The sequence below is a fragment of the Lacerta agilis genome, chromosome 15, assembly GCF_009819535.1.
Source record: "Lacerta agilis isolate rLacAgi1 chromosome 15, rLacAgi1.pri, whole genome shotgun sequence".
Classification (NCBI taxonomy): Eukaryota; Metazoa; Chordata; class Lepidosauria; order Squamata; family Lacertidae; genus Lacerta; species Lacerta agilis.
Genome location: NC_046326.1, coordinates 3,946,018 through 3,963,895, shown reverse-complemented (window position 1 = coordinate 3,963,895; position 17,878 = coordinate 3,946,018).

The following is a 17,878-nucleotide window of genomic DNA, read 5'->3' as shown; positions in this document are numbered from 1 at the left end:
GTATACCACCACCAGCACCACCTTGAACTTAGTCTGGTTACTCTGGTACCTAATTGACAGCCAGGGAAATTAATTCACCAGCAGTTTAATATGATGATGATAATGATGATGATTATTATTATTTGTACCCCGCCCATCTGGCTGGGTCTCCCCAGCCACTGTGGATGGCTTCCAACAAATATTAAAATACATTAAAATGTCACAGATTAAAAACTTCCCTAAACAGGGCTGCATTCAGGTATTTTCTGAATGTCAGGTAGTTGTTTATCTCCTTGACCTCTGATGGGAGGGCGTTCCACAGGGCGGGCGCCACTACCGAGAAGACCCTCTGCCTGGTTCCCTGTAGCTTCGCAGCAAGGGAACTGCCAGAAGGCTCTCGGCGCTGGATCTCAGTGTCTGGGCTGAACAATGAGGGTGGAGACGCTCCTTCATGTATACAGGACCGAGGCCATTTAGGGCTTTAAAGGTCAGCACCAACACTTTGAATTGTGCTCGGAAATGTAATGGGAGCCAATGTAGATCTCTCAGGACCGGTGTTATGTGTTCCCGGCGGCCACTCCCAGTCACCAGTCTAGCTGCTGCATTCTGGATTAATTGCAGTTTCCGGGTCACCTTCAAAGGTAGCCCCACGTAGAGCACATTGCAGTAGTCCAAGCAGGAGATAACTCACTTGGATGATGGCGATATTCTGCCCCAGCGAGCAGTTGAGCCACTGCATTTTGCACAAGCTGCAATTCCCTGCATTCATTCTGGAGGTCATCAGTGCATGGACAACATTGTTCAGGCTAGCTACCCATTGCGTTTTAGATGGATTCCTTTAAAAAGGCCTCATTGTCTTTCCTGAGGTCAGAAGAAACCTTGGAGTGGAGGGTCAAGAGGAGCACCTTACCCTAGGTGTAGCCTAGATAGGAGTACACGGTGTCAAACAACATTTATTTATTTGAATTGTGTTCTGCCTTTAATCCAAAGATTACAGGGTGGAGAACAACAATGAAAAACAACGCCGATCCACAGCCATCAGAAACCCTCTGCACAGTAACTCAGAGTAGAGCTTATAGTGTGGCTGCCCTCTTCTATGGAGCAGCATTCCCCTCGAGATTTGACAGGCACCTACTTATCTGCACTGTCTGCAAACATCTGAAAACATTTTTGATCTGACAGGTTTTCCCAGCTGGATGAATAGGCGGCTGCCACAAGAGTCTATTTTGTATTAAAAAAACAAACAAGTTCTGTTATTTTCTAAACAAAATCAAAAATTCTTTCCAGTAGCACCTTAGAGACCAACTGAGTTTGTTCTTGGTATGAGCTTTCGTGTGCATGCACACGAAAGCTCATACCAAGAACAAACTCAGTTGGTCTCTAAGGTGCTACTGGAAAGAATTTTTGATTTTGTTTTGACTATGGCAGACCAACACGGCTACCCACCTGTAACTGTTATTTTCTGTTGTCTTTCATCATTCCGGGGACGGATTTTGTTCGGGGACAGATTTGTAAATCCGGGGACTGTCTCTGGGAAACGGGGACGTCTGGTAAACATACTACTGGGTCAGGTTTGAGGTACAAAGCCCTGAACAATTTGATCCCAATGTACTTTAAGGATAACCTGAGCCCTTATATCGCAGCCTGATCGCTGAGATCATTTGGAGCAATACTATTTGCTATCCCTCATGTTGCAAAGATGGCCTCAGCCAGAAATTGGGCATTTAGAGTCACCAGTACCATGCTGTGAAGCACACATCCAGCAGAGATATAACAGGCACCCTCACTTTTGACTATTAGACTTCTCTTTAGGATTGTTTTTAAATGACAGCAGGCCTTTGTAGGTCTTTAAAATTTTATTGGGTAGCCAGCCATTTTAACGATTCTTCTGTACTTTCTAGAAATGGAGTTTCTGCCCTGCCCTGATATTTTATGATATGATGGCAGTTGGGGAGTGGATGGCGGTCAATGGATTGAGTTTGAATCCTGACAAGACAGAAGTACCATTGGGGCAGGAGGAAACGGGGGTGGGGGACTCCCTGGTCCTGAATGGGGCAACTATGCCCCTGAAGGACCAGGGGCTCAGCCTGGGAGCCATTTTGGACACACAGCTGTCCATGGAGGCGCAGATCAATCTGTGTCCAGGGCAGCTGTCTACCAGCTCCATCTGGTATACCAGCTGAGACCCTACCTGCTTGCACACTATCTTACCAGAGTGTTGTGTGCTCTGGTCAGCTCCCGCTTGGACTACTGCAATGCATTCTATGTGGGGCTACCTTTGAAGATGACTCGGAAACTACAATTACTCTAGAACAGCGGTGGCCATCTCCAAGGGGACTGCAATCTACTCACAGAATTAAAAACTGCTGGTGATCTACGCCTGTTTTTTTTGGGGGGGGGGTCAGGAGCTAGTTTTAGGGAGGAGGAAAGCCACGTTTTGGGGAGATTCTGGGCAAAGTTGTTGAGCTTTTCCTGGGGAGGGAGGGAAGAGCAATCGTGATCTACCAGTGAGCTACCACAGATGTCCAGTGATCTACCAGTAGATCAAGATCTACCTGTTGGATGTGCCTGCTCTAGAATGCAGCTGCCAGACTGGTGACTGGAAGTGACCGCTGGGACCATATAACACCGGTCCTGAAAGATCTACATTGGCTCCCAGTACGTTTTCAATCACAATTCAAAGTTTCGGTGCTGACTTTTAGAGCTCGAAATGGCTTTGGCCCTGTATACCCGAAGGAGCGTCTCCACCCCCATTGTTCATCCTGGACACGGAGATTCAGCTCCAAGCACCTTCTGGCAGTTAAATCATTGTCAGAAGTGAGGTTGCAGGGAATGAGGCAGAGGGCCTTCGTTGGAGCCATGCCCTGTGAAACACCCTCCCACCAGACTTTTAGAAGACATCTGAAGGCAGCCCGATATAGGGAAGTCTTTAATGTTTGATGTTTTACTGTGTTTTGATACAGATAATCAGACTGGTATGAAAATTATGATATGAACAATAATCCTGCTGAAACAATAAATTAGCACCACTACAACCATTATCATCAGCCATAGAGCAAACGGGTATGGGTTAAAATGAATGGAACAGATAGAATGTGTCCGTGTCAACTCAAAATAAGTTTTGGCCTGGCTGGCACTCAAATTATTGTCAATTATTGGTGCCAATTGCAGGAGGCCATTCCGTAAATGGGACACAGCCACAGAAAAGGCCCCCTCATGGCCACATATCAGACACTTCCTCTAGCAATGGAAGTCTCACTCGCCTCACAGAGTGTTTGTTGTGGGGGAGGAAAGGAAAGGCTAAAGTTAGCCGCTTTGAGACTCCTTCGGGTAGTGATAAAGCGGGATATCAAATCCAAATTCTTCTTCTCTTCTTCTTGAGCAGAGTTTGGGAGCAGGAATGGAGAGGAACGGCCCTCTGTGTGAATGGAACACCCACTTGCACAGTGTTGGCAGCTACAATCCTTAGTTTCCATTAAGGGTTTTGCATGCTTTTGGATTGCCTCAAAAAGCCTATAAACATGAATTCTGAGCTGCTTCCTGCTCTGATTCTTGGGAATGCAATCTATTTTTACAAGAAGTAATTAGTTTTTTTTATTATAAGAGGTTCCTACAAGGATGGGTTTCCTGCTTTGTTTAGATACCAGGGCAGCATCACCCCCAAGACTCTGCTTTGCTGCCACCTATCGGAAGCCAGAAAGCTTTCCCAATATTCAAGGCAAGTGGCCAGTATATTTGTGTCATCACCACCCACACATGATGTGAGGCAGAAATTGGTATTACTTGGAGGTTGCCAGACCCTTCCAGTGATAAAGCTTGCTAAGGCAGAGTATGAGAAGCTTGCCTGAATCCAGTGTCCCCTGCAGGGGCGTAGCATGGTGGGGGGGGGGGAGCCATAGCCCCATGTGCAGATTTTTTAAGGGACATGAGGGGGCATAACCAGGCACCCCCACAGGTTCCCTCATAAAGAGCCACGAGGAGGCAAGCCAAGCTGTGCCTGGGCCTTCAATGGGGGAATGTGCCAACCAGCTGGGAGGGGAGGCTGGAAAGCTCAAGGAGGAGGAGGAGCAAGAGGAATGAGCCCTGTCCTGTCAGCAAGATCTCAGCATTCTCTCCAACAATGGCAGCAGACACACACCACTTGGAGAAGTTCATACCTCCCCAGACACACCAGTCTTGCACAGTTTTTTGGAGGAAATAGATGGTGCCAGTCTTACTACTTGGTACACGAAAGTGTGGGATATTGCCCTGCTGAAAAAACTAATAAGCGAATGAATGTGGCTGAAACAGTGACTCGGGGCATTTGAAAACTTTAATTATTTTTCTTTGGTATAACAGGGTTCATGTTTTGCAACCTTATATTGTTTAACCTATGTGTACTTATAGTCACTACCTTCCACACATTCACATACCTGTGATTTATTTATTTTGGTTTTATTATGTCTGTATTTGTTCAACAGTTACCTATAATTGTATATTTGGACTATATATATTGTCATTAGTTCCTGTTTGATAACACTATATTTTTGCAGAAACATTTGTAACCCTTTTTAAAAATAAAAATAAAAAACCCATATATTTAAAAGTCATCAGTATTTTACAACACATTTCCCCTAATATTCACGTTTTTAATATGCTTTTGTCTGATAGATACATTTCTGCAAAGCATTTCCCCTAATATAGGACATTTCCATATGCTATTTTCACTAATGTACAGGGACACATTACTTTTTTCTCCAAAGAACTCGCCCTCCTCATTTAATCCCACAACAACCCTGTGAGGTGCGTTGGCTTGAGAGCAAGTGACTAGTCCAATGTCACCCAGTGAGCTTCAAGGCCAAGTGGGGATTTAAACTCTGGTCTCCCAGGGTCCTTTGGTGCTGTGCCCAACTCAGATGGAGAGCTGCACTGAAAATTCAGAGAAGTGCGGAATTACAAAGCGTGGCTTTTTGAGTTTGCATGTTGCCTTGGAAAGTGTGCATCAGGTAAGTTTACCTTTAAATGCAAGCTGACTCAGATTTCTCCCTCATCTCTCCTAGCCAGCATCCTGCTCCCACTGCGACGACCAAGATATCATGGCAGGGGAAGCCCAGGTGCTGTGCATGAGTGCAATTGCCCCCTCCTGCTCCCAATGGCCATAGAGCTGCCTCTGACCCTGGGGGCAGCCAGTCAGCCATTGGGGCTGTGGCCATTGACAGCCTTACCTGCCAGTTACCTAAGCAGGGTTCAGCACAGCCAACTCCTCTGAACGTGGTTCTCCTCAGCAGCTGCCTAATCTGTGCGGTTGGGTGGCACCTGAGACCACTTTATGCATTTGAACGCAATGTGTCCTTTCCTATGAAAGTTCTTCTGGCACAACAAATAGGAGCCATAGGACTTTTTTTTTAGTCTGCACGATGTTGTTTTATGGAGCCATTTTAATTGTGGGGGATGCAGATGTTTTCCCTCAAAAGTGTGGTGGTGGGAATCCAGCACTCAACCAATGCTGCAAATTAAATTCCAATACTGGGCCAATATATGTCAAGGTGATGCATATTTAATACATAACTTTATTTTGTAATGTATATTTTTTAACTGATGGTTTTATTTATATTCTGAATGTTTTCTAGGTCAGCTTGTTTTTATTTTCCCAACCTGTTATGGGTAATTGTATGTATATTTTATGTAAACTGTTTAGAGGCATTTACAATTAAGCAGCATATAATTTCTGTTAAATAACATGAATATTATAGCACTTCCATCAAACTACCAATATCAGCTATTGGCGGTTGCCTGTGATCTTTACAGGAGCATGAATAGAGATGGAAGCATCCATCAGTTTTGTTTCTTAAGTTTCTCACTTTTCCAATCAGAACTCCATGTTCCCTATTAATTTGCATTTTTAAAAAAAGTCATCTTGAAAATTCATCAGCCATTTCATCCTTGTATGTAATTTTGCCTATGAACACCATTTTTGAAAAGCAATTGTACCTAAATATTTAATTTTGCGTGCTATTCTTCCAACTATATGCATATATGAAGAAACTGCAGAATTCAAAGAAGGGCAAATTTTGAAGGATGGCTTTTGTATCTGTTTGCATGTTTTAGAAAGTGTGGATTAAAAGCTTGTAATGAATCCAAATAAGAACTCTGGCCTAAAGTTTTAACCAAAAGCATACGTTTACTCATAAGTAATTCCAATTGTAATATCAATTCTGTAAAGAATTTACAGTCTTAAAACATAAAATAGTTTCATATGGAAATTTTCTGGAAGTCTTCTAGAGATAGATGTCAAGGCTTCTCAAATACGTGTCAAAAGTAAACCAGGGAGACCAGGACAGGGCCCCGTTTCGGCATGGATGCCTTCTTCAGCTGCCAATATCAAATAATACAGAGTACATCAAGTTTCAGAATTTAACATTTTACAAAATCATTATAAAACAACATCAAATGTGTTATATCAAAGTTTTAAACAAAATTTTGAAGTATCATTCACTAAAGGTCATAATTCAATAACATCAGAAAAATTATTATTACAGGAAGTTTTAAGATTAACCAAAGTGGCTTTTCATAGTATTTGGTTCCTTACCTTGTTTTTTTATGATAGAAGTATATGAAAAATATGTATGGTGTCTGTTTCTTTGATTCCTAAAAGGATATAGTGTCTGTAAATCATAGAAAAAACGACTGTTACAATTTTTCCATTAAATTGTATGCATGTGAAGTACAAGGTTATGTATCACCTCACCTTAGAAGAAGTTTTGCTGTGTTTTTCTGGCGTTTCCTACTAATAGGTGAGTTTGTGGCCTTATATCTGATAGGGGAGGAGATAGCCCCCTGTTCTTCTTAAAGGCATAATACTATCCAAAATCCTCAAAGACAAAGAGCACTGTGGTGATATTTTAAAGAAAGGAAATGTATTCCTGGTGTTCATTCAGACCCTTGGGGGACATGGTTTCAAACAGATGAATGTCTGGCTTCCTGCTGTAATAGAAGTTTTTCAATATTTCTTCGGTTATATAAGTCTATTTTGGGTTTCCAGATAATAAAGAAGACAAAATCATCCTCTGTGTGTTTCTGTCGTATATAATGTTCCACTAAAGGGGCTTCTAGTACCTTATTTCGGATCCGTGATCGATGTTCATTTATGCGTAATTTTATCGGTCTAGTGCTCTTGCCTATGTATATCTTTTTGCAGGGGCACATCCATGCATACACGCTGTTTTTTGTGTTTGCAATTGACTGAAGTGTTCTATTTGAAATCTAAAGCCAGACTTACATCAACAAACTCTTTAACTTGTAGTGCATATTTGCATATGCCACAACTGCCGCATTTGTAATGGCCCTTTGTGGTTTCCTCCGGGTATGTAAGCAAGTCCGATTTAACCAAATAATTTCTAAGTGATTTGGTTTTATTTAACCCAAACATAGGTGGATTCTGACATCCCGGTATGTTTGATAGCAGGTGCCAATGTTTATATACCAGTTTCTGGGAATGCCCTCACTCTAAAATCCTGGAGAGCCACTGCCAGTCAGTGTAGACAATACGGAGATATACTTTTATGCACACTTTGACCCTAGTACCGGTATATGCTTTTTTGGTACACATTATTGTGTGCGGGTAGTGCTGTGGTGTAAACCACAGAGCCTTGGGCTTGCCGGTCGGCGGTTCGAATCCCCATGACGGAGTGAGCTCACGTTGCTCGGTCCCAGCTCTGCCCACCTAGCAGTTTGAAAGCACGTCAAAGTGCAAGTAGATAAATTAGGGACCGCTCCAGCGGGAAGGTAAATGGTTGTTTCCGTGCGCTGCTCTAGTTTCGTCAGAAGCAGCTTAGTCATGCTGGCCCACATGACCCGGAGAAAAACTGTCTGCAGCCAAACGTCGGCTCCCTGGCCAGTAAAGCAAGATGAGCGCCGCAACCCCCAGAGTCGTTCACAGCTGGACTTCACAGTCAGGGGTCCTTTACCTTTATTTAGCATAATGGGCTAGAGAACTGCATTGCCAAATTTTGCTAGGTTCACCTTGAAATCCACCATCTCCTCCATCCCTGCTGCAGTAATGGCCGCTTACGGCCCTTTCCCAGTGAGCGGCGGTTGCGACCTGACACAGCGCCTCCCATGACTTGGCCCCACTGCACCGTGACATCTTTGCTTCATCCCGCAGTCCCTCGGCCACTGCGGAGACTCACGGGTTCCTGCCAAACCCAGCAGTTCGAATGGGCCAATCCGTGGTGGTTGGGGGCATGGCTTGACGGAGGGAATTGGGCTATAGCTCAGCCGACCCTGCATGCAGTAGTCATTCCTTCCCAAATCTCCTCGCACAAAACCATGCATACACAACTGAGCATGATTCTAGATTCAGGTAGGTGGCACAGGTAAAAAGATGACTATGAAGCAATCTAACAGCCACCTTAAATTATTTGAAGGACTGTCCCATAGAAGCTGAAGCTTCTTTATTTTATTGAGATACTTTTATACCACTTACCACAATGCTTTTGAGGTGTTGTGCAAAAATTAAACTATAGTATATGGATAAAAACACAATACAATAACTGCACATGTAAATAGACAAGAATGCAATAGATCATATATTGGAGCAAAGTGCCAGCAAAGACCTGGGTATGTAAGTTTCAAAGAGGCTTTTCAGGGGACCTAATTCACTTTGGCACTGGGCTACTGCTATGCAGCCATTTATGATAAATTTTATTATTGAATTATTACGCATTTGTACTGAATGACATTGTTTTTCTAATAGTTTGCTGATACACAAGTACACGCATACCTGTATGTTCAATACAAATTTAAAATGTTTTAAAATGTTTTGTAATCATTTGTGAGCCCAGGGTTATTGTTGGAAAAGCAGCAATTAAAATGAGCAAATAAAAGACCAAATTACAAAAGAAGGTGATTTGTAGAAATATTAAGAAAGACTCCCCGGTGGTTGGAGCTGTGTAAGAGTGGAACAGGTTGCCTGGTTAGACGTTTTTAAGCAGAGGCTGGATGCCTGCTTGTCAGGGATGCTGTAGCAGCAGATTTTCTACAATGGGGTATTGGACTAGATGGCCTTTGGGATATCTTGCAACTCTCGATTCTGTGATTTCTGCTTTTTAAAAAGGTAAGAATATAAGAACCAGGCTGGACTGAGCCAATGGCCCATCCACTCCAGCATTCTGTCCTCATAGTGCTGCCCAACCAGATGACTATGGGAAGTCCCCAAAGTAGGACCTGAGTGCAAGAGCACACTCTCCACTTGGGATTTCCAGCAGCTGGTATTCAAAGGCCTACTGCCTCCAACAGTGGAAGAAGAAAGACTAGCAGCCACTGACAGACTTATTCTCCATGAATTTGTCTAATCCCCTTTTGAAACCATCAAGGTTGGTGGCCATCACCACACCTTGTGGGTGTGAATTCCATACCTGAACTATGAACTGTATAAAGAAGTCCTTCCTTTTGCCTGCCCTGAATCTCCCACCATTCATCTACATGGAATCGTAGAGATGGAAGGGACCCCAAGGGTCATCTAGTCCAACCGTCTGCAATGCAGGAATCTTCCTGCCCAACGTGGGGCTCGAACCAGTGGCCCTGAATCTCATCGACTGAGCTATTTCAGAGTTCTATACTCTGAGAAAGAAACAGAGAACTTTATCCACGTTCTTCACACCATGCCCTTCTTATTTTCCTATTCTGTAGGCTAAGAGACACCCACAGCCCAAAATATTATGAAATTTATTTATATATTATTGGTTCACACACAACAAACCAGAAATTAGAAATCATGGGTGGGGCAAGCTCCTTTCTCCATATTTGTATCTTGTTCATTTTGATAATTATTGTTTGGTTTTGCTTTTAAAAAAAGGAAAGAAAAGAAAAAGAAATGAGCCGGAGAGTAGTGAAGAAGCTGTTGCAGGAGCAGTTATCTTAAACAAAAGCGAAGCTGCACATCTCTGTTTCTTTTCTGAACAGCTATCCCACGACAGAGACGTGATTAGGCTTGTGCAGTCACCAGCATTCAGAGGTGACTGAATAGCACACCTATTACTGCAAAAAAGAGGATGTGTCTATTAAATACACACAGTTTAGTCTGTTTAGTTTGGAGTTGCTTGTAAATGAAGTGACCAGTAGGTGGTGCTATGACACAGGTAAACGAAGCCTGTGTGGCCCCAAAGTCTTCAGTCACAGTGTCCTCTCCTAATCTGCAAGACAACAAAGGAGTTTCCTGGTGACATCACAGAAGGCCATGGAGGTGGCCTTGGCCCTGGGGGATGGTTTGAGGGGAATAGCTTTGCCCGACTGGCACCAAATCTGCTAAAATGACTCCTTTGTTATGCAGGGGAAAATGGACTTTTCTAATGCAAAAATTGGGTTATTTTAAAAGGCAGCCTCTACATAGTACTCTTCCCTTTCAGCTCTTTGGAGTTACTGCAATTATGTATTATTATGATGTGTTGCTTTCAAGTGAAGTACACTAAGAACTCCTAAAACAGATACAAGCTATCTTTTTTTTATGGGTATTTTTTTTAAAGAAATCATAAAGAGTTTTTCTGTGAGAAGTTATACTAGCGCCATTGTAAGCCAGGCTGGAAATATATATTGATATTTTGACTGTCCTTATCTACTCATTGAATGTTTGCCATTAGTTTGGGGGCAGTTCAACACTGTTGCCAGGCACGCTGCGCTGGGTAGTGGGGGCTGAGATGTTTTTCAGCCCTCCAAATTTTTTCAAGGAGGCGGCTGCCCCCCCCCGCAATCCTGTGGTCCTGCTCCCCCCCCCCCCGATGCTGCGTGGGCAGAAGGAGTCCAAGGGTGGAACTCAGATCCACACTCCCCAGCGCATGAGCGCTCACATCACAATAAGTCGTTTTTTCAAATGGACTTGTGCTAGGGCCACAGGACACTTTAATCCACTTTAAATGTGCAACTTCAAGTTCGGGGGTGCAATTGAATCACTACTGCAAAATACCTGTACTCTGGAAGCACTGTGTGTGTGTGTGTGTGTGTGTGTGTGTGTGTGTGGTGTAGGGGACGTGGAAAGTTGGTGAGCTGCGTAATGCTTCATTCCAAAGCAAACAGCTTATTTTCCTATACTCTCTTAAAGATATATATATATTTTTTCATAGCCACTGTGGGATGCCTGCAGTTTTCTGCAGCCACCTGCAGATCCTTCTCTGCTAGACCCAGGGAAGGAAATTCTTTCCTAGGACACACATAGTATGTTGTACACCTTAGTTGCTTTCACCATCTGGATTTATTTTTCTTGCTTCCTGTTGCACAGGCACCTCTGATACTTTGCCAGTTCCTTCCCTCTGCCTCTATATGATGCACTGTTGAGAAGTACTGTACTATGGGTGAGAGGAGCAGCACCAAAACAGCCTCATGGCCACTTAAGGACGAACAGATGGACTCTGGCAAAAGCTTTTTTTGTGTGTGTGGGCCTATTTCATCAGGTACATGTTTACTGAGCACAGAGAAAAAGTGGGAAATGGTGGGATTACCAGTAATCCTTTTTAAATGAAGCGAGACCAGATTACCTGTTTATTAAGCATTCATTCTGATTTGTTTGTGGGGAGGTTAGATGATGATGCATCAAGCAAGTGTTATCCGACTTGGTGCATTTTCAGTCACTTTCTTTATGCAAAAAGTTTTTATCTTTGAAGAAGCAGGTTTGTTGTACTTTAATTGCACAACACAAATTTGCTGGTATGAGATTGACTCCCCCCCTCCCCAAAAGAGAGAGTCTGGAAATGCCCTCAAATGAATATGAAAAAGCCCATCGAGTGGTTACTGCACCGGGCTAGGGCTGAGCACTGGTGGAGGAAGAGGAGTGCAGGGGGAGCGCACCGCCCCCAGGACGTGCACCAGCCCTGCCCCCGCCTGCTCTCCACCCCTTGGTGCCGGAGCATGAAGCTCTGCCACTGGGGCTGAGAAGGTTCGTTTTCAAACCAAATGCATCCATGTCATTTTCTGGATGGTTTGGGGCCAGTTAGTTACCATCTCTCAGCCTACTTCATAGGGTTGGTGTGAGAATAAGATGGAAGGGGGAACGGAGCACAATGTAAAGGTAAAGGGACCCCTGACTGTTAGGTCCAGTCACGGACGACTCTGGGGTTGTGGCTCCCATCTCACTCTATAGGCCAAGGGAGCCGGCGTACAGCTTCCGGGTCATGTGGCCAGCATGACTAAGCCGCTTCTGGTGAACCTGAGCAGCGCACGGAAATGCTGTTTACCTTCCCATCAAAGTGGTACCTATTTATCTACTTGCACTTTGACGTGCTTTCGAACTGCTAGGTGGGCAGGAGCTGGGACCGAGCAACAGGAGCTCACCCCGTTGCAGGGTGAGCCAATGTGGTGGTGTGGTTAAGAGCGGTGGACTCGTAATCTGGTGAACCGGGTTCGCGTCTCCGCTCCTCCACATGCAGCTGCTGGGTGACCTTGGGCTAGTCACACTTCTCTGAAGTCTCTCAGCCCCACTCACCTCACAGAGTGTTTGTTGTGGGGGAGGACGGGAAAGGAGAATGTTAGCCGCTTTGAGACTCCTTCGGGTAGTGATAAAGCGGGATATCAAATCCAAATCCAAATCCAAATCCAGGGATTCGAACCGCCGATGGTCTGCTTCTGGTTGGTGGCTGTTTTCGGTGGCATACATTCATTTGTAATTTCATTCATAAAATTTCAGCATCCATATGTAAATTTTAAAAACCCATACGCATAATTGTGTTGACTATGTATGTATGTATCTTCTCACAAGACACACATGTCTACCAGGGATGGGTGAATCTGTCATGCAGATTCGGCAGCTCTTTTTGGAACTCCCCAAATAGCATTGGGGATTTTAGACAGTACTGGCTAGATGGGCCACTGGTCTGACTCTCTATATGTTCATATGCTCAGATGATGGTTCTTGGGTAATGAAGGAACCATGTCTCCCACAATCCACTTTGGAATGGTGTGACCCACCCTCCTGGTACTCCAAACCCTATGTAAGACCAATCCCATCAGTTTGAAAAGCATAATTTCCACTTTATGCAGTGCTATCTGAGAGGCTTAGATGCAGCCTGAGATGACCCCTCACTCTTCTAGGTGGGATGCTCAACGGTGGAACCACTACTGATTTGGTTCCTATTTACAAGGCCAGCCAGGTGTGAATTGGCTCAGTTTTAAGGGGTGCTATCTCAATTTTTTAAAGCATGCAAATGTTCATTTAACAGTTGGGATCTTTAAAAATTATATGTAATAGAACAGGTTTTGAGATTAAGTCACATTATGGTGGCGAATGAAGCCATAGCCTATATATTAAACAAAAAGTAGTGTGTGTGTGAAATGTTCATGTAATACGGTTTTAACTTTACATGCCCTATAAAAGCCAGACATCCAGTTACAGGTGGGTAGCCGTGTTTGTCTGCCATAGTCGAAACAAAATAGGAAATTCTTTCCATAAGCACCTTAGAGACCAACTGAGTTTGTTCTTGGTATGAGCTTTCGTGTGCATGCACACGAAAGCTCATACCAAGAACAAACTCAGTTGGTCTCTAAGGTGCTACTGGAAAGAATTTCCTATTTTGAAAGCCAAACATGTTATAGATTCATAGAAATTGAAAGAACCTGAAAGTCACTTAATCCAGCCTCTGAGATGAGCCTTTGCAAACATTGCTGTAAACCATGAGTGGGCAACACCCAAATTATTACTTAGTTGTTGTCTTGGGGCACTGATCCTTGTTCCCAGCACTGCAGGAGGAGGCTGTGGAGGTGTTCAATAGCAGTGATCAGAGGAAAAATAACCGCTGGGAAGAGCGCAGGAAAAGAAACACCACGGCGCATCTGCAGTAGCACAACCGGATGGCTTCATTGGCCCCAGCTGCAACAAAACATATCTCTCCCGCATTGGTCTCTTACAGCCACAGCAAGTGCTGCAACCTTCCAACAGCTTGACCTTACCCCCCAAAGGTGCACTCCTCCATTGTCTCCCGAGACAGACAGATGCCAACCATTATTATTATTTCAATTTATTACCTACCCCTTCACCATCAGGTCCCAGGATGAGTGACAGCAATTTAAAATTCAATAGTTCAAACAAATCCGTCATGGGAATATGGTGGGTCCTGAAAACATTGCAGATTTCAAAGGCTAGGGTAAATGTGATCTGTTGCCTAGTAATAAATGTTCTCTGCAAGCCACCAGTTCAGACCAATGACAATGTACTTTCTTTGGTAGCCCACTGCATGGGAAGAGAGGGTGACCCTGGCCTCTCCCACCACTGCCTTCAGCCCTGACCATCAATTGCATGCACCCCCCCCCACTCCAGATTAGTCCTTGAAAGACCAAAGAGCACAATTGCCCACCACATCTGTAAGCAGGCTGGCCCTAGGCTAAGTGCCCCGGTTGCCCTCTTCTGGTCAGCTTTGAAGGGCCACAGGCCACAAGGATGGGGGCCACATGTAAAATATTGCATGCATGTACTATATGTGAGAATTCTCACCTGCAGTTCCTTCTTGCCCTGAGATCAAGCAGAATGATAGATGGGCTTCATTTTTTCCTCATGTGGGTTTAAGGGAATTGGGTTGCATTTCTCCTGAGTACCTCCTCCAGATTTATTAATTTTTTAATCCTCATGAAAATTTGTCAGCCTTTTAATGCAAAATTTTCCTAATTTTTGTATGCAGTTTTGACCAATATACATTTTTTTCAAGTGATTTCCTCTAAAATATGCACTTTTAACGTATGTTTGGTTGGAGAGCTGCAGAGCAAAATTCGGGAAAGTGTGAATTTCAAAAGATAGCTGTGTTTCCGATTGTTTATTGGTTTGAGAAGTGTGGATTAGGTAGTTTCTCATTAAAATGCAAACAAAATCAATTTTCTCCCCCATCCCTACTGACCCTTTCCCTCTGGGCCCAATCCACCTAACTGCCAAAAGGGAGAGAGGAGGCAATCCTTCAGACACACGCCCCCGGCTGCCTGTTACTGCTTGCATGCTTAGAGAGGACAGGGAATGATAGTAAGGGCGCTGTGGCGGTTAACAGTTGGTCACCCGCTGCAAGGTCTTGGTAGGTTCCTGATCTTGCTTACCTCTGATCCCTGAGTAAAAGCCTGGGAAGATTACATAGCTTGATGGCTTTCAAAGGAGTGGGGCCACCTCCAGATCATAAATTACAGAAATTCCATTACAGGAAGTGACTTCTGCCAAAGAATCATGGGAACTGTAGTTTACCCCAATAGAGCTATAATTCCCAGCACCCTTGAGAGGATTCAGTACCTCACGATTCTTTGGTAGGAGCCATCTGGGTTAAATGCACTTTAAATGTACGGTGTGGATGTGACTTGGGGAGCTTGTGGGTGGGAATTCTTGGCCCCCAACACAGAGATAGGGGGGGCAGTATTTGAGCAATGTCATGTTCACGGAGTCCAACAACATCTGGCTACTAGATTTTCTTTCTGGTGAATATTAGCAATATATTCATCCATTCCACAAGACTGAGTAGCACGACAGAAGATGAAACAGCAATGAAAATCACTAAAATCTCCAACAACAAGCCTCAAATGTGGTTTTAATTAATGTTTGCAAAAGGAGGCAACAATGTGCTTTGTTATGTTGGTATAAACCAAGGAATTGCAGCCTACTGTCTTGGAAGGCTGACAGTGCAAATTCATTTGCGGCAGATTTCAACATGTCTGTTAAGGCCACAGCACGCTTTTTCGTTTGGCTGGCTTCTTAAAGATGCTGGGAAACGGTTGGGTGGCGATCAGTCATTTGCAATGTTCTTGTCCAGTTCTCTCCAAGATAGTACAGGAAATGGCATTTAAATCTTCATAGGAGCATCTCAGCATATGTCCTTCTTCTGCATCATTCTGGATCAGTTCCAATGGTCAGCTGGATACCTCCTGGGAACTCAAAAGAAGGCTAGATATAGGATAGTCTCCACCTCCTACTTCCCTTTCTGTGGCATTCAGAGATGTACCAGCTTGGATCAGAGAAATTCATGGGGAATAAGGCTATCAATGGCCACTAGCTCAAATGGCACTCTCAGGTCCTGCTGAGGGGCAGGGGTGGAGGAAGGGGGTGTGGTGGGTGCGGGCCGCCATGGGTGTCACCACTGAGGGGGGGGGGTGACAAAATGCTGGGCGGCACTCACCGCAGGGCCTGCAGCACGCCCAGCCATGCGTCTCTCCTGGGATTGTGGGTATGGAATTACAGCACGGTCCCCCCGCTGCCTCCACCCCAGCTGTAGGGCGGCTGAGTGGGTGGGAAGAGGCAGGCAGACTCCAGAGGCCCCACGGTGCACCCCGCCCCTATGGGCAGCTCGCCCTGCCCCTGGGCACGCCGCCCCAGGCGCCCAAGCAGCTTCCTCCGCTGCGGCTTACAGGCTTCCCATTGGCATCTGCTTTGGCCTGATCCAGCAGCCAGGCTCTTCTTATATAAGGGATATAGGGTTGCAGCCTTAAGCGCATAGAATCCCCTCCAGTCCGGCAGCTCTAGCCATGGCGTGAAGATTTTCTTTCTCTCTCAAAAGCTCCTGTCTGTTGAATACTTCCCCTGTTTCTGATTTTAAGGTGAAAGCAGGATAATGAGAAACAGATCAGGAGAAAATAACATGGAACAAAGTTGTGCAGCAACCACAATGAATATTAACTCAAAGGCACATGGCAAGGCTGTGCAGTATAGTGTCCAAGGGCCAAACAAGGTAGAAAGAGGCCACCTGCTTTGCAAACAGAAAAGTCTCCCTTTTGATCCCTGCCATCTCCAAGTTGTTTCTTTAAAAAGACCACAGCCCCCATCTCACCATGGAGCTACTCACTGGAGAAGGAGGCTGCTGGGACAAGGAGCCTCCTGCGCAAGCCCCCCTCTTCCTCCTCCCCTCAGTGGCCTTCAGGCCCAGGCCTGGCCGGAGCCCCCACAGGCCCAATCACTGCCCCTGCCTGGGTGGGCAAGCGCCACTCCCGGGCACCATTCACAAGTGGGAGCCTGTTGGCCTTCGCAACTGGGGTGAGCATTGGGGAGTGGAGCGATGCTGAAAGGGAGGCCTCCATATAGCTGTGGCCTCTGAGTAACATGTGGCAGGGGCTGGAGAAACCTTCCCTCCTTGCCCCGCTTCGTGCGCCGCCGCTTGCGGGGAGAACAGGCCTCTCAGGGACCACGCCACACGGTCGGAAGGGGTGCTGGCTGCTCACGCACACCCAAGATGGCGGGCGCAAGCGGCCAGCACCCCTTCTGACTATGTGGTGGTGGCGTGGCAAGTTTTAAGGCTGCAGCATGCTGCAGCCTTAAAACTTGCTGCGCTGTCAACGCCAATCGCAGGGGCGGGGTGCCGCCCCGAGTGTCACCCCCCAGGGCAGTACCCAGGGTGTAACACCCCCCACCCCCTTGCTCCGCCCCTGCTCATGATGCAGTTCTTCAGCTGAGTAATGTGTGCAAAAAATGCATTTACTGAAGTGTGCATTAAAATGTGTATGTTAGTGATGATAGCTTACAAAAATGCATTATGTATGGCGAAATTGCTTTACAAAATTGTGGTTACTTCTGAATGTGTGTCTAAAATTAGATGGCTTTCTGCCTTGGTAGGTGACCATATGCGAGTTCATCCTCCAAATGACTGCATTCCTTCCTCACTTGAAATATTGGGCTCATCTGTTCCTTGCAGCCATAAGTAAGCCCATGTTTCCCACAAGGCTGACTCAGTGGTGTGTCCTGGTCTGGAAGACTAGACTTACAAATCCATCGAGATCTTATAATTAGACTGGTCGTTTTCAAACTTTCTACCTTGGGGAAATTCTTTCCATGTCTGCTAAGGAACTCCTGCATGTTTGCTGCAGAAACCCCATCTCTTCCTTCTGTTTTGTGTCATCATTCTTTGCTGCTTTCAATTTATTAAAAGATTTCCCTCCTGCATTTTGTTCACAAAAAGAAAAGGGGGGGGGAGAACTACCAATG